The sequence below is a fragment of the Puma concolor genome, chromosome A2 (assembly GCF_028749965.1).
Source record: "Puma concolor isolate L17-30 chromosome A2, mPumCon1.1.hap2, whole genome shotgun sequence".
Classification (NCBI taxonomy): domain Eukaryota; kingdom Metazoa; phylum Chordata; class Mammalia; order Carnivora; family Felidae; genus Puma; species Puma concolor.
The window spans coordinates 12,977,455-12,999,331 of NC_141668.1; the positions used below are offsets into that span (position 1 = coordinate 12,977,455).

The window sequence follows — 21,877 nt, forward strand, 5'->3', positions numbered from 1 at the left end:
TTCCATTGTTCCAGGGTGTAACTACTATTTTGCTGGTTGGTGAGGAATGTATGTCATTGAACGAGCCTTTGTGCTAAAGTCCGTGTAAGAGATTGGGGATCAAGATACAGAACTGTAATTTTGCCCTTCCAACACAGAGAAGGGAAGGGAAAAGCCCGGGCAAAATGTTTCCTCTTGTGCTTCGTTAATAGAGGTGTCACTCTGTAGGAAACTACCTGGGAGGGATGACGGAGCCCGCTGGCCCCGTCTGGCACATCGTACTGCTTGGCAAATGTAATGGTTCGGAGCAGAAGCAGCAGCGGTGGTGGGCAGGTGTTTTAGGGCCCATCAGAAGAAGAAAAGGATCCTGTGGACACAGTGGTGCCTGGAGAGGCAACATCCTTGTCAGGCTGACATATAGCACAGAGTCAACAAGGGGCCGGAATATAATAAAAAACTCTATTAGAGCACATGAGTTGTCTGGCTTGTCTACAGATGTGAAAAACCCTGGAATCTCCCCAAACTATGTGTAGGAGAGAAATTTGCAAGGGGTCTAGATACTGGACTAGTCAGAGAGGCTTTAGAAAGAGGGTCTGAGAGAAGACGGAGTCACTCATTTACTTAACAAGTCAATGGCAAGTATGGAGATAAAAAAGGTAAACAATATAGGCATGATCCTTGTTCTCATTAACCTTAATATTTATTAGCATAAACTTAAAAAAAAAGTTTATTTTGAGAGAGAGCATGCATGAGCGAACTGGGGAGGGGCAGTGAGGGGGGGGGAGAGAGAGAGAGAATCCCAAGCAGGCTCCTCCGTTGTCAGTGCAGAGCTTGACGTGGGGCTCGATCCCATGAAACACGAGATCATGACCTGAGTCAAAATCAAGAGTTAGACGCTCAATCGACTGACCCACCCCGGTGCCCCAATTGTGTAAACTTTAAACAGTAAACAGTTGAGCACATTGATTGCCTTGAGGCTAGCGTGTCAGGCTGTCATAAGAGCAGGGGGCAGAGGCCTCACCCGGCCAGGGCTTCGGGGAAATCTTTCTGGAGGAAATGACTTCTGAATTAGCATGCGGAGGAACGATCGGTCAGCTCTCTGGGTAGGTGGGGAGAGGAAGGGGGCTCTAGGTAGAGTGAACATTACTGGTAAAGACCCAGCAGTGAAGCAGCAAAGGGCATATGTGGGGACCTGTAAGAGATGGAAATGCCCTGTAGTTGTGAATGAAAGAAAGAGGACTTTCACGTTAGGAAGGTAGAGACAGGTATGCAAAGACCACATCATGGAGAGGCTTGGGAGTCTCCAGTTTATACCAGAGACTTTGGCCAGGTTAAGAAAAGACACTGATGGGGCGCCTGGGTGGCGCAGTCAGTTAAGCGTCCGACTTCAGCCAGGTCACGATCTCACGGTCCGTGAGTTCGAGCCCCGCGTCAGGCTCTGGGCTGATGGCTCAGAGCCTGGAGCCTGTTTCCGATTCTGTGTCTCCCTCTCTCTCTGCCCCTCCCCCATTCATGCTCTGTCTCTCTCTGTCCCAAAAAATAAATAAACGTTGAAAAAAAAATTAAAAATAAATAAATAAATAAAAAAAAAGACAAGACACTGATGGGTTTCAAGCTGGAGACAGTGGCTTCTGGATGGGGGCAGGTGGCAAACGGGAAGTGGGGGGTGACTACTTGGAAGGTGGTTGAGGAATCCAGGTGAGGGACATTTGGTGGGCCACACTATCATCGGTGAGGTCAGAAACATTGGTAGAATTGGTGAGGGATGGAACATCTAGAAATCTGCGGGGGGTGCGACGGATGGGGGGGTGGAAGGATGGGATGTGAGAGAGGGTGAGGCTGACTCCTGCATTTCTGGCTTGGCCGTCTGGGTGGATGGCAGGACCATGTGCTGAGATGAGGAAAATGGGAGATGGCAGATTTTGTAAACAACCCAGAAAGTGCTCTTCCTCCCAGTGGCCAACATCCGGGAACAGGACCTGGAATGTGGGACAAAAGTTTGCGGAGCGACTGGAGTGACGATGGAGGGCTCGGGTTGGGCAGCCCTGAAGCCCGGTGAGGAGAAAGGGCTGCAGCCTGAGCTTGGGGGGAGCCTGTTCGGGGTGTCCGGATGTGGGGAGTCAGGGAAGGACTTCTGCCCACACTGATGGTGGAGGGAATTTTCCTCCTGCTTGGGGCGGGGGGCTCCCCAGGAAGGGGCCTCCTTGCTCTTGTGGTCCTCTTTTTGTGCAGAGAGGATTTACTGCTGGCACAGAGATACAGAGGCATCTGGCTGGTGCTGGTGGACTCCAGGGTCAGGGGGAAATTCCTCTCCTTCCGGGAGACAGCGTACCCATCGGGGACGTCTCCCTTTTCAATAAAGTCAACATTCCTCGAATAGTAGATCAGCTTCAGACCCAGCCCTGGGTCTTGTCGATACCAGTACATAGCGTCATGGTTCATGTCCTGAGAACAACGCACTGTCAACCGCTTTCTAGTCCCCGTGATGAGGTGTCTTGGGGTTTGGGTCACCCTGGCTACCACGGGGACTGTGAGGGAAGGAAACAGAGCTAGAGACAGCCGAGGAGGGCATCTGCGGCTCTAGAAAAGGACTTGAGCTGAGACCTGCAAGCTACGGCCAGGTTGTCCATGTGTCCCGAAACTCACCTGCTCCCAGGAGACAAAGCAGACCCAGCCCAGGGGCCGGAAACCCATGGTGGCTTCACACAGGTGTCTCCTAGCCCCCGGGGCTCTAGTCGGTCTCTGTAATGTCTCCATCTCTGCAGCTTCTTGGCCCTCATTTTCAGGGGTGAAACCACTCGCCTTTCCTCCTAGGGCTGGAGTGAAACCCAGGCAGTCAGTACCGGCCGCTGCGGTCGCTCTCCTTTGAGGCTGCGTATTTCTGCGCACCGGACAACGTCTCATCAGTATCCTCTTGCCCAGCTTGCAAATATTGGTGTATTTTAAATCTTTATGATGAAAACTGGTATAACATGTTGGTCACTCAGATATGCGAGAGCGTGAAACTTACACTGTCATCAAAATTGCACTTTAGAAGTCTTCACTTCTACTCTGCAGAGAAAATTCCAAGTGTTTCCCTGTCCTTGTGTACCCACCGACTAGCCTCCACCGTTTACAAGAGGCTCATGTGTAAAAATCCCGTCAGGTCCCCAGGGCGGATTATTTCACCGGTCTGTATCCAGTTCAACATGTTAGATGCAGGACCCTTTCCCCGTTAACACAGTACACGTAGTTGTGGGCACGAGTGGCTGCTTTCCTCAAGGTTGGTGTTAGGCATACCTTTCTTCCTTTCCCTCTTCTCTCTCTCCCTAAAGGCAGGGGCGACGTCTGCTGACTTCAGTGACCTCACATACTTACCAGCCCACATGGTTTCTTTGTCTGCTATAGACTTACAACCTCTTTCTTGCGGTCTCCTCGTGCCGCTCCGCACGGAAGCATGGATATGTCCCGGATCCTGGCTGCGACTGGCTGTCTATACAAGTCATGGGAAGTTCTGTCTGTGGCTGGGGCCATCGTGGCGTCTCTTCTGAGTTCCTGCCACACATACTCTCCCTTTTCCGGGTCACTGTGTCCTTCCTGTATTGAGGTGACTTGCCTGGGGTTGCCCCGAAAATTTCCCCCCTTGGACACCTTTGAGTTTGTTTGTGCTTTGCTGGAGCCAGAGTATTCTTGAGGGGCCCAGGGGAGGAGGAGCAAGAAGAGACTGCCTCATCTCCCCGAAATGCTTCCATCCACGGCTAGGGCTTCCCAAAGATTTTGCCAAATCATTGTCATCCCCAGGCAAGAAGTGGGCCCTCATCCCTGTTTGCGGGCAGTGCCCAAAACTCAGAGATGGCTTTCTTGCCTGAAGTCGCCCTCAAGCTGGGGCTCCAAACTGTCACCATTCTAGGCCAGCGAGAGAGGTGTGCTTGCTCTCAGGACGGTAACTCTTCTCTAAGGAGGCGTGTTCTGTCTTCGTATGTCGCTACCAGTTCTGTTCCTTCCAGGAAAAGCATGGTGGGGAGCAGGTTTGGCTCCACTTCAGCCCTTGGTGTTTTCCATTGTCCTGAGAGTACTCAATATCCTAGCTGGGAGACAGGTGTTCTCCAGGAAGGGAAAGCAGTTTTCATTCTCAGGAGCCCTCCTCAAGTCAACAATTTCCTTGTTACTTAGTAAACCTTGTCGTCCTGAATTTCACCTTTAGAAATCTTTCACAGTTTACCCACCTCCACAAAACTAAACCCACTATTTACCTCCCATCCAGTGGATTTTCCCAGGTTCCATGGTGCTGCCCACATCATAGAGGTGGATAATTACAATTGAAAGATTTATAGTTCATCCCAAGCATTCTCCATGTTAGATTAACCCAAGATTCAGGAGGTATCTGATTCATTTTCTTAGAAATGTTTATTTATGAGAGAGAGAGAAAGAGCAGGGGAGGGGCAGAGAGAGAGGGAGACAGAGGAGCTGCACGGATAGTAGAGAGCCCGATGTGGGGCTCGAACTCATGAGCCATGAAATCACAACTTGAGCTGAAGTTAGATGCTTAACCAACTGATCCACCCAGGCACCCCCAGGAGGCCTCTGATTCTGTCGTCCTTTCCCCCAGTAGCTAATTCACTCTCCTCAGACACAAGCCGCTCCCCTCCACCACACCCCATGGCCAGTGATCTGGTCTCTCTTTTCTTTCTCTACATCAACCCAAGACTCTAAAGCAATGCCACTAACCTGAGTTCCTGATACCCTTAGATCACGAGCCAGTTCCTATACCTTCCCACCTTTCCTTCTTGAGGCTTCCTTGTGACCTTTCCTTCCCAAAGGCCACCACTTTCAAGAGTTTGGGAGCTTTCTCCCAGTGTGGGGCAAACTTCTATGTCCCTAACAAAGAGACTGGAAGAAAAGAGAATCCTGTAGATGGCCAGGAGCCCTGAAATATCTCCCTCGTCTTTTGTACTTTAATGTAATGCATCTTGCTCTGTGCTGTCCATCTGTCCATGGACTTCTTCAGTGTCTGCTCTCAGCCCCCTCCTCGGGCGCACTACTTAGGAAATCTGCATTTCCCATGCATTCCTTCTGGGGTAACAGTCTCGGGACAATAATACTTATGCCTGCCTCGGCCACTGAGGAGCCATTTCTTAAAAAACCCTGTAAGGGAACACGTTTATTCCTTTAAGTGCATGGCAATATTTTTTCTATGGGTGATCCTGAGCCCAGATATAGGCTGTAGAATGGTTACCACACTTCAAATCCTATTTTACTTATGCTGCAGCCATTTTAGTTCTGAGGAATTTGCTCTGCCCTATGTATTTCCCTATTATATGATTAACCTTTGAAAGACCTCATGAGAGATATTTGTATACTGGTTCTCTTTAACTGGTGATGCAGTGTTCAGTTTTATCAGATTTTCTCATTTATCATTATTTGAAATGTAGTGTTCATAATAAGGAATACGCTAGTGCCCTCTAGTGGAATCTTACTGCAATTGGCAGAAAATAGGCTCAGAAGTTCACACCCCATAAAATGAAAATGTTCAGAGTAGGTTACAACAGGGAATTAAGGTTGTAGATACAATGAAGGTTACTAATCAGCAGGCCTTGATCGAGGAGACTATCCTGGGTTATCTGGGAAGCTCAGCCTAATCACATGGGTCTTTAAAAACAGGGAAACTTGGGGCGCCTGGGTGGCATCTGACTTTTGATTTTGGCTTAGGTCATGATCTCGTGGTTCTGAGATCAAGCCCCATGTGGGGTTCTGAGCTGATGGTGCAGAGCCTGCTTGGGATTCTCTCTCTCCCTCTCTCTCTTTGCCCCTCCCTCTCCCTCTTTCTCTCAAGATAAATAAACAAACTTTAAAAGCAGGGAATCTTTTGCAGCTGTGTTTAGAGGGAGACGTGAATGTGTAAGAAGGGTCAGGGAGATAGATAAAGATAAAGGTGGGGAGTAAAGGTAGAAGCGGGGAGTCACAAGGCAAGGGTGCTTGATTTTCTCCTAGAGCCTTCAGAAACAAATGTAGCCTTACCAATACATTGATTTTAGCTGAATGAGACAGGTATTGGACTTTTTTTTTTTTTAATGTTGTTTTTAATTTATTTTTGAGAGACAGAGAAAGAGACAGAGCACAAGCAGGTGAGGTGTAGAGAGAGAGGGAGACAGAATCCGAAGCAGGCTCCAGGCTCTGAGCTGTCAGCACAGAGCCCGACGTGGGGCTCAAACTCACAAACCGCAAGATCATGACCTGAGCCGAAGTCGGACGCTTAACCGACTGAGCCACCCAGGCACCCCAGGTATTGGACTTCTAACCTCCAGAACTGTAAGATAACAAATTTGTGTGTGTGTATTAAAAAATATATGTACTTATTTATTTTGAGAGAGAGAGAAAAAGAGAGAGAGAGCGAGTGAGTGTGAGCAGGGGAGGGGCAGAGAGAATTCTAAGCAGGGCTGCTGGGCCACCTTGTGGGTGGGGGTGGGGCTCACGAGGGCAGAGTCACCGTGTACCTTGGGTTTGCCATTTTTTTTTTGTTCAGAGGATGTGGCCGCATTGATAAACTGCTGGTGCGGAGGGACTTGGGTGTCTCGGTTACTGCTGGAACATTCCAGGGACGGGGGAGCTCATTCTTTTCCTCCTTTCCCTCTCTCTCCTCTTTCTGTCTCCTTTTCCCTCCCTCTTTCCATCTGCATGCTTGAGTGTGTTTGTGTGGTCACCTTGCAAGTGGGTGGAAGCTTCAAAGCCAAGGGACTTCTGCTGAGATTCACAATAACAGCACATTCTAATCTCCTGCTGTTTGGAATGTGACTTCCTGTGTCCCATGTCACAACCTCCCTGCCTTCTGGGCAGCAGCACCTTGGTGGCTCTGAGCTACTCCGTGCTGGCCGCTGACTGTTCACACCAAAGGCAGAATTCTTTCCAAGAGAATAGGCCCCTGAGGCTGGCAGTGACTCTCTTCTGGAACATTCTGGTCCAAAGCCTGTGCAGAGGAGGCATTTGCAAACATGGAGCGCGCCAAGAGCAGGAACTGGCAGCATCTGCCTTTAAAAATGGCATCATCTGATTCAACCTCCTGTCCTTATTATCCCTCTGCCTCTTCTTAGGCTTCTCCCGGAGTGACTTTCTTCAACAGCAGCCTTCTTTCAGGGGCTCAGGAGTGGGGCTCTCTCTGTGTTAGTTTCCCGTCACTGCTATACCAAAGTATCACAAACTCAGTGGCTTGAAACAACGTATGTTTAGAAGTTTGGGTTCTCAATGGGTTGAAATCAAGGTGTAGCAGGACCCTATGCTCTTCTGGAGCCTCTAGGTGAGAATCCGTTTCTTTGTCTTTTCTGGCTTCTGGAGGCTACCTGAGCTCCATGGCCCCTTCCTTCCTCTTCATTAAAAAAAAATTATTTACTGTTTATTTATTTTTGAGAGAGAGAGAGAGAGAGAGAGCATGAGCAGGGAAGGGGCAGAGAGAGAGGGAGACACAGAATCCAAAGCAGGCTCCAGGCTCCGAGCTGTCAGCACAGAGCCTGATGTGGGGCTCAAACCCACAAACCATGAGATCATGATCTGAGCCGAAGTCAGATGCTCAACCCACTGAACCACTCTGGCGGCCCCTCCATCTTCAAACCCAGTCACAGAAGGTGGAGTCCTTCCCACATCACTCTGTAAGGACCCATGGAACTGCGCCCACCTGGATAATCCAGAATAATCTCACCATCTATCTCAAGGTCAATTGGCGTGCAAATTTAACTGCATCTACAGATGTAATTCTCTTTTGTCATGGAAGGCAATATATTCAGATTCTGAGCATAAGGAAATGAATACTTTGGTTGGGGGGGGGCATTATTGGGCCCACTAGGAACCCTTAACCAGAAAAGGAAGGTAAGGTTGGGAACTGATTAAACTTAAGGAATGTAATTTTTAGGGGGAGAAGAGGAAGCAAGCCCAGGACCCAGTCACTGTGGACACTGCTGAACCATTTATCTTTCCTTTAATGGACATATAATGAATACCAATCGGGTGGCAGGTTTTAGACTATGTTTTAGACTATGGGAATCCAGGCATGAACAAAAAGGACAATGTTTCTGTCTCTAGGCTGATAATATTTAATATTGATTGTTCACGGTACTTGTATCCCAAGCACAGAGGAAAATTCTGGGGAAGGACTGATGGCAATACGTGTCTTCTTACATTGAAGATTTTGTAGTCCAATGGGAAGTTAGCCATACCAATAATCATTTTAACTTGGCATCTGCAGGAAGGAAGAATTGTGTAAGTAAGGTGTAGTGAGAGTACAGAGGAAGGAGATCACGATCTTGGGAAAACAAAGCACATTTTAGATAGTGCTATTGTAAGTGAGATTTTGAATAGCAAAATGAGTTGAGGTCATTCAAGGGAAATGCTATGTGCTGCATGTTTGGAAATAGCTGGAGTTCGATGTTGCTAGAGTCAAGTGTGTGAGAACATGAGTGCCGGGAGGTGTGGGTGGATTTTCTAGAAGGGCTGTGATCACACCTTATATGTGCAGGAAGTTTTGTCCACCGCCACACATCTCTGTCCTGGGGATTCACTTCTGTGTCTTCCGAAACCCACCACCATACCCAGGACTCTCTTGACCCTTATCAAGCTTGAGAACTAGAAAAAGGTTTAGTAGGTGGAATGAAAAAGAGCACTTGTCAGCATAGTACACATGTGCTTTAAGAACTGGTAAACCTAGGAAGACAGAGGGGCGGGAAATATCTCGAGTGTCATTTGGAGGCCGGATCTGGTCAGGTCACTTGGTTTTCTCCTCTGTGAGAAGACCTGAAGATTCTGAACCACGGACCTCTTCCAGGTACATACAGCACATGGGTAGGTCTTCCCTAATGCCCAACTGTGATGGACCTAATGGAAAAAGAGATCCGTAACTCAAGAGGGAAAAATAAAGAGCTTTTTATCATTATTCTAGACTCTAATGAGAACTTGACATTCTAATGCAAGGATATCTTTCTTGTAAGGTATTTAGTTTCCTTCCTTTCAAATTGTTTAAAAGGATTGTCATACGTTTTTTTCCCCATGCTGATATATTTAGCTTTTATGTCTGATAGACCACAGAGAGCCACGGATGGATGCAGCGGAAGGGAGTGACGTGGCCGGGTTCTTGCAGTCAGGACGATGGCATTTGGTACTGGGAGGCTTATACCGCATTAGATGGGGGAGGCTGGAGCTGGAGAAATAGCTAAAGAGGCTACTAAATTTACCTGTGGAGCTGATTAGAAGAGCATGAACATGGCAGTGGTTGCACTGAGAGAATGGATGAACAGAAAGGTTATGTAGGAGTTAGAAATCAAAGCACTTGGAGACGGGTTGGGTGTCCAGGGTAAAGGAGAACGAGAAATGTAGGACAACTTCAGTCTCATGCAAGCAAATGCCTCACGTGTCGATTCACCAAATCGGCAAACCAGAAGGGTGGCTGTGGGTCAAAGGTGACACGTTATGTTTAAACTCCAGGAGGGAGTAGTCAGTTGGTGTCCTGAATGGACTTGAGTTGAAATTAGTAATTGGGGTGGAGGGGACAGATCTAGAACTCATTAATTACAGAGTGGGATTCTTTATGCTCCCAGCCCCCATCTTGGGATGGTGGAAGGCAGCCACCTTGTAGAGAAAGACAAAAGACTGATAACTTCTCAGAAAGTAGCTTTTCTGTCTAAGAAAGTAACTTTTCTCTCCTCTTCCAATGATCACTCTCCATCTATGGCAGCAGGTGGAATTCAGTCCTGCTTGACTCATTAGTACTTGGGTTACCCTGACAAGAGCTCTGTTGTCTGATCATGGAAGAGTAGGTCAAGTCAGGAGAAAAACAATTTGCTGCCCGAGACAATGATCAGTATCCAGATGATGCTCCAATTTCTTCTCCAGGAAACTTTCGCAAAGTGGCTGATAACGAAACTAAAATCACATCCAATAATGTACTGCTAACTGGATCCTGATATCTGTTGTTTCCCCGAGGCCCCACATCAAGGTTGTTCACTTTCTGACTCATTGGAATTTCAAGAGATTATACTACCTCCCCCAAACAATCAATAAACTGTTAAGTTATTTCCATGTCAGGTTACCTCAAAATTCATAGTAACGAAGCTTATTACAGATCGCTTTCCCTCTGCCCACCGAGTTTATTCTCTTCAAAAAAGTTCTCTCAACTCTCACTCCATCCTTTTCATGGGCAGCTGTTCTGGTCTCATCTCTTGTCTCTTTTCTCAACCCAGAGACTAAAACGATATGGTTCTTTAGCCTGAGGCTTTGGTGTCCTTCCAGTAAGAACTAGATCTTTCTTCTTCCCCTTTCCTTCCTGTAACTTCTCTTTGCTCCCTTTACCAAGGGCCACTCCGTTCTACTTTTATTCTGTGTCCTTGATAAAACAATAGGAAGAAAAATTGATCTATTGTGTGTCCGAGACTCAGAAACATCTTTCAAGTAGTTCTGAATTCTAATTTAGTGTATTTGGTTTCATGCTCTCTGAATTTCCTGTCCCGATACTTTTGGTATTTGTTCTCCTTTGGTGTGGTAGACGGAATGCTAAGAACAACACCCAGGGACCCTCGCCCACGTATTAGCCCCTCCTCTTTGGGCATAGGTGGTACCTACAGATATGATAACTTGTCGCTCCTATGATTGTTTTACAGTATTTGGCAAAAGGGATATTATCCAGATGACCCCATCTTACTCTAATCACATGAGACCTTTCTTTTTTTTTAATTTTTTTTTTTCAACGTTTATTTATTTATTTGGGACAGAGAGAGACAGAGCATGAACGGGGGAGGGGCAGAGAGAGAGGGAGACACAGAATCGGAAACAGGTTCCAGGCTCTGAGCCATCAGCCCAGAGCCTGACGTGGGGCTCGAACTCACGGACCGCGAGATCGTGACCTGGCTGAAGTCGGACGCCTAACCGACTGCGCCACCCAGGCGCCCCCACATGAGACCTTTCAAGGCACAGTTTTCTCCAGCTGGTAGCAGAACGAGGGGGTCACAGAGCTTTCTGGAGCATAAGTAGGATTTGATGTGCATTTCCGTCCTTGAAGATGAAGGGGACCAGAGAGAGAATGCAAGGAACTGAGGGCGACCCCCCAGTGACCACCAACAAGGAAACAGGATCTTATTCCTACCACTGCAAGTAAGTGAATTCTGCCAATAATAAGAATGAGCAGGGAGGAGGAGTGGGCTCCAGAAGGGAGTGCAGCCAGATGACACGGTGGTTTCAGCAGACCTTGAGCAGAGAGCCCAGCCCCACCGCCCTCACCTTCCCACATGCCGAGGTGTGGGATGATAAATCGGTACTGTTGCAACCCGTCTAATTTGCAGTGATTTGTTACACTGCAACAGAAAACGAATACAGTTGATTATTACCCAACATTTGCCTTTGGGGAACTGCGCAGTGAGCCTGCTGCATCTCTGATCTACCTACTCAGCACCACACGTTTTCGTTTTCAACATGACACCTGCATCTACCCAAGTGAGGTTCTGCTCCCTAACGATCCCTGTGAACAAACACATTTTGTGTCTCTTATTACCTACCGCTCTCCCTTCCATTAACTTTTCCTCCTTCTCGGTAATCCTGAGTTCACGAGTTGTCTGAGAACTTGTCATCACCCTCTGCATCTACATTACTCACGCTCAGGAGTTCACATCGGAGGATGCCCCCCTCCTGACTTATTTTCCTGTATGACTCAATTATTGAGAGATGCCATCGTAGAATCTTTGAAAGATCTTTGCAAATCTGAGGGTCTTTTCTTTACTTGATCAGGCTTCAGTTTTATCAAAATTCCCCTATATCTGTATCTGAAAATTGAAGTTCGCATTAGGAAATATTCACTTTGGGTTAATGCCCTCTGGTCTAGTGTTATATCAACCAGGGGTAAAGATTTTGATTATGACAGGAAAGATGTCTTAGAGGGACAAGAATGGGGGAAAAAAAGGAAGCAAGGAATATTAAAGTCAAGGCAGGGATTCCATACAATCTCATGTGATAACTTTCCCTAATTTGGGTTAGGAATCTGTTTTTTTAATTTTAAAATTTTTATTCATTTTTGACAGAGAGAGAGAGGGAGAGAACAAGTGGGGGAGGGGCAGAGAGAGAGAGAGAGAGAGATTGAGAATCAGAAGCAGGTTGGACACAGGGCTGGAATTCACGAACCACGAGATCACGACCTGAGCCAAAGTCGGAGGCTTCACGGGCTTAGCCACCCAGGTGCCCCACGGTTTGGGAATCTTGAAGGCAGTGTCCCCTCACTCCTTGGTTCGCCTCTTTCTTGTGCAGAGAGGATGTGGCTGTGCAGCACTGTGGATAAACTGTTCGCGCAGAAATACACAGATGTCTGATTGGTGCTGGCAGAGTCCAGGGTCAGGGGAAAATATGGCAACTCGTTTCGAGAGACGTGATACCCCTCAGGGATGTCTCCTTTTTCAAAGGCTTCAGTACCAGTTAAGTAGTAGATCAGCTGCAGGCCAGATCCAGGGTCTTGGCAATACCAGTACATTGAAACGTGATTCATATCCTGTGTGCACTGGAGGGTTAATTTCTTTCCTGTCCCCAAGATCTTATGTCTTGGGAACTGTGTGACTACAGCATCCTTAAGGCCTGTGGCAGAAAAAAAAAAAAGTGGTCAAATAAAGGCAGAGACTGGGGAGGGGAGACTGATGCTACCGTCCTGAAAACACGTTCTCTGGGTGGAGCCTGGGAAGACGGTGACAGGTGCCCAGGACTCACCTACTCTGATGAGACAAGGGACAGCACAGCAGAGGAACCTGGTGCTCATAGCAGGACCTGATGAACGGTGCCGTCTGGTGCTGTGATGAACTTAGTCTCTGAGGCCCACACTTTTTCAGCTGCTTCCTGGCCAGAGACCACATCCTCCTCCCTCACTGCTTCAGAGAAGAATCAAAAGCCTCTTAGGCTTAATAGAATGTGGTTGGTTTCCTTCATTTAGGTCACACAATCATGTATGAGGTTCTCTTAAAGCATTAGCGTGGCAGGTTTTTTTTGTTTTTTGGTTTTTTTACCTCTATGAATTCTAATTTCCGTTATACGATATATCCTTTGGTATATCGTATATGGTGGGTTCGTGTTTTTAGAATTTTTACCAGACCCGGGGCACCTGGGTGGCTCAGTCAGTTGAGCGTCCAACTTCGGCTCAGGTTGTGATCTCATGGTTCATGAGTTCAAGCACCACATCAGGCTTGCTGGGTGTCCCCCTGTCTCTCTGCACCTCCCCCAGTAGTGTGCTCTCTCTCTCTCTCTCTCTCTCTCTCTCAAATAAAAAATAAAATCAAATAAAAGCATTAGAATTTTTACCAGACCCTTATTGTGAGTTGAGCAGTGTTGCATGAACCCTTGAGGATTTTCTCCAAACACTTGTCTGGAAACTCACTTCCTCATGGGAAACCATGGTACCTCTCTCTGCAGCTTGAAATTTTACTGTAAAAGTACTCTGATTTTAGCCAGGCTTAATGTCTTCATTTCCATGAATTTCCACCATATAATCTCGGCATGCTTTCCCCATAACGCCTGTGTTTCCTGGGCTGTGAGCAGGTCGTGGTGGAGGGAACGGAACAGGAAAAGGTGCACAAACACAGGTGCTCGCTCTCTCTCTCTCAAATAAAAACATTCTGTTACAAGCAAAGTCCTAAAGACATTCAAACAAAAGCTTCCCCTCCCCCCTCCCCCCCAATTCTGGATTTCCTGAATATTCAAGTGACCTGGGAGAGAAGGAGGCAGAAGTGATAGGCAGGGTCCACCAGGAAGGTCGTTTTGGCCATGAAAAAAAAAAATAAGGTTTATGCCAGAGCCTAGAAATCCCAGTGTGTGAATTTTCCTTGCACTGAATGACCTCACCCACTCCCAGGAGACAAAAAGCTGGTTCCTCAGAGGAGCCTGCTCCCCAAGGCATGATAAAAGAAGGGACGTGTCATCTTCCAGCTCTCGTCAGCCTGTAGGTGGTTTGCCTGTGATGTCACTGTCCCACCCACGCCCATGGTCCCAGATCCTGCAGAAATGGAGTCCTTCCTTCCCATCACAGAGCATCACCCAGCTAGGCTCCACTCCTCTGGGCAATTCAGATGGGGAGACGTGGTTGTTCTTTTGGGTTTATACATGCTATTCCTTTGCATTCTTTCTGCCACAGACATAGTTTTTCATTGCCAGCATTCTTTGATGACCACTACTGCCTCTAGGTTAGCGGTTACTATAGAAGGCTCTAGAGGGAAACTGCCTGGATTCGATACCGGTTCCGCCGCTTACTTTCATCGTAGGTGAGCAAACGAACCGTTTCGTGCCTTAATTTTACTGTCACTAATTCGTGCCAATGAAAGCGTGTGCCTCGTGGAGATGCTGTGAAGATCGAATGGGTTAAAATTCAAACGTTAAGAGGTTGTAACAAAGCCCCGTATAAAGTACCCACTCATTAAGATCGAGCTCGCAAAATGGTTAACTAGAAGCGCTGCTACTGATGTTACCGCTACTAACATCATCATTTATTATTGAGTCAAATTTTTGTGCTGGGGGTTGCGTTAGGCAGTCCATGCACGTTTTCTCGACTAAATAAAAACTCTGGGAGATATATATTACTGACTCCATTCTATAGACTAGGAAATGTCTTTAGAGAGGCTCAGTACCTTGGTAAAACTAGGAAGTGGCCAGGTAAGTCAAATTCCAAAACCTGTATTTTCAACTATTAATAATTAATTTCTCAAGGTTTCTCTCTCTCTCTCTCTCTCTCTCTCTCCTTCTCTTTCTCTCTTAAGAGTTTGACTGTAGTCTTATGCCTTCAGGAATTATTTTTCAATTTACTCTAACTTCTAAAACTAAAAGCACACTTAGTATGCTATCTCCATCTGCCTGAAATGCAAAATATTCTTTACTCTCTGGTGTCCTAGGCTAACTCTGTCTATTCTTGCTGCAAACCTTGAGCATACTTTCGGCAGATGGCTTGCTCAAGCCCAATTTTTTCTTTCTAAATTCTTGGTGGATCTCTTTTCTTTCTTTCTTTCTTTCTTTCTTTCTTTCTTTCTTTCTTTCTAAATATATTTTTTAATTTTTTAATTTATTTTTGAGAGAGAGAGAGACAGCATGTGAGCAGGGGAGGGGCAGAGAGACAGGGAGGCACAGCATCTGAAGCAGGCTCCAGGCTCTGAGCTGTCAGCAACGGAGCCCAACGCGGGGCTTGAACTCATGAACCTGTGAGGTCGTGACCTGAGCCGAAGTTGGTTGCTTAACTGATTGATCCACCCACGTGCCTCCTATTTCTTATTTCTAAACAAATATCTTCAGCCTTTAGCAAGTCTGAAGTGATTCCAAGTACTTTCTTATCATGCCGAAGCACCCTTGTTAACCAGGTTGGGCTCTTATTATGAGAATTAGGATAGAATTCTGAAGAATTTTGTCCTCATGTAAACATTTCTGTTTATAGTAAATACTTCATCCAACTGATATTTCTGTTGTAGCGATTTCTGTTCCTTTGGCTACCAGTTTGCTTCCAGTAACGGAGAAAGTTGCAGGGAATGTGATTCTGGGAATGTGCATGCTGCTAAATGCCCCATAAACTCTCTTCCCACCTTTCATTTTTATTGGGGCTGCTTTGTTGCTGGGATGGTGATGGTGCACGTATTTCTCTTAGGGCCATTAGCCACTGTTCTGCTTAGACTTTCTATCTGCATTAGAGTCAGTTTTGTTAGACTGCATTTTCCTAAAATGTGATCCATTTCATTTAGGCTTTGAAGTTATTTGTGGAGAATTGTACAAAATACTGTTTTTAAAAATGTACTCTATTTTGATGATTTCCCCTTGTCATTCCTTATTTAGTATATTTGTTCTCCCTGTCTTTTAGTTGACAAGCAATTTTCTATTTTTCCCAAGAACTTATTATGTATTTCTTAGTTCTACTGTTTCAAAATTTTCTACCTCATTAGCTTCTGCTTTTGTGTTTATCTATCAATCTATATCTATCTATCTACCTACCTACCTACCTACCTATCATTCCCTTTATATTGACTTTTTCAGGTGCTTTTTATTTCTTCCTATGGATTCAAGGTACTGTCAGTGTCATTTTCTTTCAGCCTGATGGCCCTAAGATTTTTCTGTAAGGCAACTGTAACTGCTAACTAGTAATCTCCTATTTTTTGCTTACCTGGGAATGTCTTTATTTCACCTTTGTTTCCAAAGGGTATCTTTGTTGGGTATAGAATTCTTGGCGATTTTGTTTGTTTCTTGCTGCATGTCACACTATCTTCTGACCTCCATCATTTCAGCCATATTGCTGGTCTCCTACACATGATGAGTCATTTTTCTCTGGTTGATTTCAATATTTGCTCTGTGTATTTTGGCTTTCTGAAGTTTGACTGTAATGTCTAGATGAGTATCTCTGTGTTTATTGTACTTAAGAGTCATTAAGTTTCTAGATTCTCTTGATTAATGTTTTCAATGACTAGAGAAATTTTTGGCTATGAATTCTTTGTTCCTCTTTCTCTTGCTCCTCTCTTTCTGAGATTCCCACTTTGCGTATATTGGTAATGTCGGTGGCATCCGATAAATTTCTAAATTTAGTCCATTTTTGTGTAAAGAGCATTTGCATGGGCAACACTGGGGTGTCTCCTGACACATAGCAACAGAGTTCCAAAATGCATGAAGTAAAAACTGACAGAAGACATGAACATATCAAAGCTATAGTTGGTGGTTTCAATACTCTACCTTCAAAAATTAAAAAAAAATTTTTTTTAATGTTTATTCATTTTTGAGAGACAGAGAGAGACGGAGCATGAGTGGGGAAGGGGCATAGAGAGAGGGAAACACAGAATCCGAAGCAGGCTCCAGGCTTTGAGCCATCGGCACAGAGCCCGATGCGGGGCTCCAACTCACGTACTGCGAGATCATGACCTCAGCCGAAGTCGGACACTCAACCGACTGACCCACCCAGGTGCCCCTCTACCTTCAAAAATTTATTGCACCAACTAGACAGAGAACAAGTCAGTGTAAAGAGACTGAACAACACTGTCAACCAAGTTGATCTAACTGATGGTTTTAGAACACTCTACTCAACGACCAAAGAATGCATTCTTTTCAAGAATGTATAGAATGTTTTCCAATATAGACCACATATTATGCCATAAAATTATCTCAGCATATATAAAAGGATCGAGAGAATGCAAAGTATCTTCTCAGATCAAATTACTTAGGAATAAACAACAGAAAGAAATTTGGAAAATTCCCAAATACTTGGAAATTTAACAACATACTCTTAAATGAATCATGGATTACAGAAGAAATCTCAAAGAAAATTATATTTTTTAACTGAAGAAAGAAATATAAAATATGAAATCACATGGAATGAAGTAGTGATTAAAAGAACAGGGGCGCCTGGGTGGCGCAGTCGGTTAAGCGTCCGACTTCAGCCAGGTCACGATCTCGCGGTCCGTGAGTTCGAGCCCCGCGTCAGGCTCTGGGCTGATGGCTCAGAGCCTGGAGCCTGTTTCCGATTCTGTGTCTCCCTCTCTCTCTGCCCCTCCCCCATTCATGCTCTGTCTCTCTCTGTCCCAAAAATAAATAAATGTTGAAAAAAAAATTAAAAAAAAAAAAGAATATTTATAGCATTAAATGGCTACATTAGAGAATAAAAAAACACAAAGGTCTGCATTCTAAGCTAAATTTCTTCCTTCAGAAACTGTAAAGAGAAGCAAAAAGTATACCAAAAGTAAGAATAGGGAAGGAATAATAAAGATCCCATTTGGGGTCAAATAAACAGAAAACAGAAAAACAATGAGGAAATCCATGGAACTAAAAGTTTGTTTCTTGAAACAATCCACAGAAGTAATGAACTTCTAGTTAGACTGAATAAAAACGCAGGGGACAAGTCAGTCCTCGAATGCGGGATTGGCCATTCCCCATCTTCGCAGAGACTGACCCAGGGTTAGTTTTCTACCCACACCGTCATTCAGACCGCACTGTCTTCTCAGGGCCGAGGAGTCTGGGAAAATCTTCAGTGGCTTTTGTAGTTTCAGATGAGGTTAAGGTGGGGCTTCCTCACTTTTTTATGCAGGCTGTCGGTGCCTGTGTAGCACTGTGGATTCACTGCTGGCACAGAAGTACAGAGATGTCTGTGAGGGGCTGGTGGACTCTAGTGTTAGGGGAAAATGCTCCTTCCTTATTCTAGAGACGGTTGATCCAGAGGAGGCCTCTACTTCTTCCGTGGTATTAATACCATATGAATAATGGATCAGCTGTAGTGCCTTTCCTGGGTCTTGACGATACCAGTACATGTTCTCATGGCCCATAGTTTGAGAACATTCCAGAGTAATCTTCTTTCCTGTTCCTGAAACATAGTGTCTTGGGGTCTGGGAGACACTAGCATCCACGAGACCTGAGAAAAGGAGACACAAATTGACGACAGGGTCCCGGGTGGACCTTGATGCTGGAACCAGGTTCAAAGCCAGAACAGGGGAAAATGTTTCTTTCTGATTTTAAAGAAATCTGTGTCAATGACTTACCAGCACCCAGAAGGTAAAGGGCCACGTAATAGAAGAGCCTGACAGCCATGGCACCGTTAGGGCAGGAAGGGTGTCTCCCAGTTCTGGGGAAGAGGGGTGGGCTCTTGATGAAGTCACCACGTGACAACACAGTCCCTGCAGATTATCTGGGCCCAACAGCCATCCTGTTGACATAGCGGTGTCATCTGTCTCCCTTTACCTATCAAAGGACTGATATTTCTGTTTACTGTTCTCATGCCAAGTAGGCTTGATGCTTTGCTGGTTTATCTTAAGTCTCTACTCTTTTTGCAAAACATTAGATTGCAACCATACCACAAGCTATGAAAGGGAGGACTACAGAGCTTTGAAAGGCCACAACAGGAAGATGTGATCTAGTTGGGAAGGTCGGGAAAGGAAGGATTGTTTGGGGTGAGCTGAAGGATGAGCTGGAATGGATGCTGCAAAGCTGAGAGAAGAGCTCAAAACCAGGGCCCAGAGAACAGGGCGGCTGGATCAGACAGGGTACAAGAGACCGTGTTGGGAGGATTACATGAGGGAACACATTTAGGTCACACATGGGAAGGGCTTAGGGCGGCAAGCAACATGTGCTGACTTCTCCGAAAAATGTACGGTCATTGTCAGGTGCTAATTACATTGCTTTCTTGGTCTTGTTTCTCATGGACTTGGGGTTCAGATTTTGCCGACTTTATCAACTTAGGCTCCATTTTATCAAGTTCATCTTTCTCTTCACTGCACCATCAATCATGATAGAATAGAAAATTCAGACCTGCAGTTCTTTCTAATACATGCTTTGGTAACACTGGCTAAAATATCTTGGGTGCTGTCGCAGTAAACAGCATCCACACCAAGTACTGTCCTCTTTCCCCCATTTGTTTTCAACAGAAAAGTCTGTAGCTTCAGTCATGAGTCACAAAGATTAATCCCAGGACCCCTTCCCCCTTCCTCTGCCTCTTTTTGCCCTGGTTCACTGGGATTCACAGGTGACAGTCACTCAAAATCTTGCTTAGCTGCTGCTGACCCGGGATTTAGAGCTGACGGATGACCTCTTCAGACTTTATGCATTTTTTTGAGTTTATATATTTATTTTGAGATACAGAGAGAGAGAGAGCTTGAGCATGAGCAGGGGAGGGGCAGGGAGAAAGGAAGAGAAGGCGAATCCCAAGCAGGCTCCACACTGTCAGTGAGAGCCTGATGTGGGGCTTGAACTCATGAACTGTGATATCGTGAGATCATGACCTGAGCTGAAATCAAGAGTCAGATGTTTAACCAACTGAGCCACCCAGGTGCCCCTGGTCTTTATGTATTTTATGTATGACAACTGCACACTCGTGTTCACTCTTGGTCTCTCATACATCCCAAAAGAATATACCAATTTTGACTTACCAAACCCTGACATCTTCTTGTCCGCGAAAGCCTTCCTTTAGACAAGGGTGATCATTAAAATTCAACAACATTCGGTCTTTGCTTTTACTTTGAAAGCTGGTCTTGCCTTAATAGGTAGCATCTAGGAAGAAAAAAATAATAATGAAATTTTACTGCCCCCTGCTGAAAAAAAATGTCAAAAGGATAAATAAACACTTAGAGATTTGGGAAGGGTTTTCTGATGAATTTTAAAGAAATAGGAAGAGGGGAGGCCCCAAGTTGTTCTAAGTGTGAAGAGTTAAGAATGAGTGATGAACGGATGAAGACGCCAGCAGTAACTGGGTGTAAAATCTGATTCTCACAGAAGGAATTAAAGAAAGACAGAAGAACTTGGGGCAGGTCTTGGGCTGGGGCAGATATGAGAGGCTCGGGTCCCACTCGGATGAAGGAGTATTTGAAGGCAGAGATGACTCTCCAGCCCTCGTTTCCAGGGCAGGAATAATCCATGCATGGCCCACCTTCCTGGCATAGTTCAGGAAGTGTCTGGAGCAGCTGCTGAGAATTTCTCAGTGTCAACAAGGAAGGCCATAGCAACGATCAAAGACAATTGTTATGTATGCCTCCATACTTTGGATCCAGTAAAGCACCTTCTCTCATTTTCCAATGTTCTTAGTCTTCCTCTAGCATTATGCTTAACCAAACTTATTTTCTTTCTTTTGAGAGGACTTGTAGGTGGGGAGTGTGGTGGACTTAAGTAAACATGCCCCAGAACTCAGAAAACGTGCTGCTTGCAAGAAAATCCCAAAGAACTACTTGGAAGACGTAGTTGAGTCTATTTTTCTTTCCTTCCTCCCTCCCTTCTTTTCTTCCATCTTTCCTTTGCTAAGTCAGACATTATACACAGTTCTAGGGATATAAAATTGGAGGGACATCAGTCTTCTTTCAAAAAAAAATTAAGTTGATTTATGTATTTTTGAGGGAGATAAGAGTGTGAACAAGGGAGGGGCAGAGAGAGGGGAGAGAGAGAGAATCCCAAGCAGGTCCTGTGCTGTCAGCACAGAGGCCAATGCGGGGCTCGAGCTCACAAACTGTGAGATGATGACCTGAGCCAAAAATGAGAGACTCTGAAACCAACTGAGTACGCAGACACTCCTGGAGGGACATCACTCTTAAACTAGAGAATATATAGACTTGGTGAGAGTCAGTCTAGAATACAATAAGTATAGTATCTGGAAGGGATAAGAGCTGAATCTTCTCTGTCCACGGGAATCACAATAGCCGTTACAGATAAGCTCATCTCTGAGCTAAGAATTAAAGGCTGTGCAGGAGTGAGCCAGCAGCGAAGAAGTAAGTCCATCTCAGATGAGAGGGAACATTTGCAAAGGTACAGTTGTCCAACTGGCCTTGGCCTCGTCAGGGAAATGTAAGGTGTTTCAGCTGAGCTAGAGTCTAAAGGGCTGAAGGGAACATGGATGATTTGGCTGCATTTTCGGACACAGATCTTTTCATGAAAGGCTTTGTGTACCGTGTGAAGAATGCCACATGCAATCAGGCTGGTGGCAACACCTAAGACCGAGTAAAGCAGAGGAAGTAAGAGGCTGATAGACCGTCAAGAAGGGCACCGAGGTTTTTTTCTGGGGAGTGGATGATGAAAGTCTGCACTGGAGTAGAAGCGCCAAGGAAGGAAGGGAGCAGCTGAATCAGATAAACATGTGTATTGAAGACTGACGTGTCCCCTGTATCTCCCTTCAGGTGTGAAGGACAGTTTCCCCATCCATTAGGGGTGCTGCTGGCTGACGGCCCTCTTTATGAATGGTCTCAGCCGTCCCCACCACCTGTGGGCGTGCCCTTTCTCAGGGCAACACATTCACACTGACATTGTTGCAAGGAGAGTGGGGTATAAGACCTGGCCCCCTCACCTCCACCTCGGGTGGTTCTCAGGGCCACCCTATGGCTCAGCTAAGGCTTTTGCTAAGGTTGCAGAACAGCCCGGCTTCTTCCTCAGTCCATCCTTCCTTCTTTCCCTTCTACTTATGTTGATCACAACGGCATTTTTTTTCACTATATGA

General features: G+C 45.7%; 1 long non-coding RNA gene and 1 gene segment (V, D, J or C); one reads left to right on the forward strand and one right to left on the reverse strand.

The window, feature by feature from the left end:
* The window catches only part of LOC112866698 (T cell receptor beta constant 2-like), a 197,090-nt gene that overhangs the window by 40,658 nt on the left and 134,555 nt on the right, over positions 1–21,877 (reverse strand).
* LOC147582999 (uncharacterized) overlaps positions 1–21,877 on the forward strand; it is a 63,314-nt gene that overhangs the window by 7,882 nt on the left and 33,555 nt on the right. The window contains exon 1 of one of the 2 annotated variants that reach the window (XR_015244392.1): positions 14,115–14,219. The exons of the other annotated variant lie outside the window; for it this stretch is intronic. This is a non-coding gene — a long non-coding RNA (uncharacterized LOC147582999). Of the gene's footprint in view, positions 1–14,114; positions 14,220–21,877 lie in introns of those variants that run through there. 2 annotated transcript variants of the gene reach the window in all.